Genomic DNA, 1,945 nt, shown 5'->3' with positions numbered 1-1,945 from the left:
TAGTTTTCTATGGTTAGTTGTGACTTAAATTACAATAGACACTGTGATAGGTTTGAATATCTTCTTTTCCTATTTGAGGTTGTGGGATTGGTAAATCCTGTTGTTTGCCATCGTCTCCTGGGCATGGTTGGGTGATGGAATCCCTTTCAATCTTCACAATTCTCCTCCATTGAGGCTGTATCAATGAGAAGTTTAGAGAATTGACCATCTCTTTCTCTAACTGGATAAGGTAGGACTCTGATTCCAGTTGGATCTCTTGAATCAAGTATGGTAGCATCTTAATAGCTACAAGTGGATCCTTGGCATCCTAGTTCCCACCTTTAAATTCACAAGTTTCAATCTATAATATCACAATTACTCAAATTATTCCATATTTCTAATTTAGTTCTAATTTTAGCTACTTTTAGAATACGCACGAGTTTAGTCCCTATGGATTTGACCTCGGTCTTACCAAGATTATTACTACATCGCAACTCTACACTTGGGGTTGTGAACAAGTTTTTGGTGCCATTTTCGGGGACTACGGCTGCACTTTTTTGAATTTAATTAGTATTAGAATTAGGTTAAGATTAGAATTAACTTTCTGTTTTATTTCTAGGTTAGGATTTTTCTGAACTTATTTTTAGAAACTAACAATGTTTTCTGTTTTATAGGATTCTAACATATCAATCTCCAATCCAGTAACCGCTTTCTAATTCTCTCTCTTATTTTAGATCTCTTATTTATTTTAGTTTCTCTAGTTTTCTTTCTTAAGTTTAGGTTTAGTTACTTGAGGGCTTCGAGTGTTTCATTCCCAAGTGGGTTCATGACAACACTTGACGTATCTTAAGTGAAGGAGGATTGGTCGAAGAGTTGCCTATCCATCATAGGATTAGACACCACCAGAGATCCTTAGAGTCAATAGAAGTGATGGCTGCAAATCAACCTACAAATCAACTTGAACCTCCATTTAAGGAAATTCAGGATGACAATGAGGTGCATAACGCACCCTCGCCTTGTACCTTATGAGATTTCTTACAATCGGCAGGGGCGAGTACACCTTCTTGTACAATTTTTCTAAAAAGTACAGGGAATATGGATATTAATTCAAGGGTAATCCAACACCTTCTAAAGTTCCATGGACTTAAATTTGAAAGTCCATATATTTGCATGAAAGAGTTTGATGATATAATTACCACCTTATACTTTCCTAATGTGTTTGAGGACACGATCAGGCTGAAACTCTTTCCTTTCTCATTAAAAGAAAAGGCTTAGATGTGGTTGCATTCACTACGTCCATAATCCATTGGTAGATGGAATGACATGACAAGGGAGTTTATAAAGAAATTCTTCCCATACCATAAGACGAACATCATCAGAAAGTCAATCATGAACTTCACTCAAAAGGACGATGAGACATTCTTCCAATGTTGGGATCGGTTCAAGGATCTTGTCAGTTCATGCACACAACATGGCTTCGAAATGTGGCACATAATAAATTTCTTCTACGATGGACTATCATCTTTCATGCACTAATTGGTCGAAACAATGTGTAATGGGGAATTCATGAGCAAAGATGTCAATGATGTGTGGGATTACTTTGACAAACTTGCTGAAAACGCACAATCATGGGGCATCTCCCAAAGACCTAGCACCACTTCTAAGCCTACTTAATCAAAGGAGAGGGGGGGGGGGGATATATTTTGAAAGAGGAAGGTGAAATAAATGCTAAAGTGGCTAACCTCATAAAGAAAATAGAGGCCATGGAACTTAAGAAGGATAAGGCTAAGGAAGTTGTTTGCAGTATCTGTGCTTGCAACATACATACAATTGAAAATTGTCCTGCCATACCTGCTTTTCAAGAGGTATTGAATGACCAATCGAATGCTGTGAACAATTACCAAAGACGTTTCAGTCGACCCACCTCAAATACATACAATCCCAGCTGGAGGAACCATCCCAATTT

General features: G+C 37.5%; 1 non-coding gene across 1 annotated transcript; it reads right to left on the bottom strand.

Annotated features, from left to right (window-relative positions):
- Positions 1-1,350: 1,350 nt before the first annotated feature.
- Positions 1,351-1,457, bottom strand: LOC131241848 (small nucleolar RNA R71). The gene has a single exon (XR_009169415.1). It is a non-coding gene; the product is annotated as a small nucleolar RNA R71 (small nucleolar RNA).
- Between the last annotated feature and the right edge of the window lie 488 nt (positions 1,458-1,945).

Source organism: Magnolia sinica, chromosome 3, assembly GCF_029962835.1.
Source record: "Magnolia sinica isolate HGM2019 chromosome 3, MsV1, whole genome shotgun sequence".
NCBI classification, from domain to species: Eukaryota; Viridiplantae; Streptophyta; class Magnoliopsida; order Magnoliales; family Magnoliaceae; genus Magnolia; species Magnolia sinica.
The sequence above is the reverse complement of the archived record's forward strand: the minus strand, read 5'-3'. Positions and strand labels throughout refer to the sequence as shown.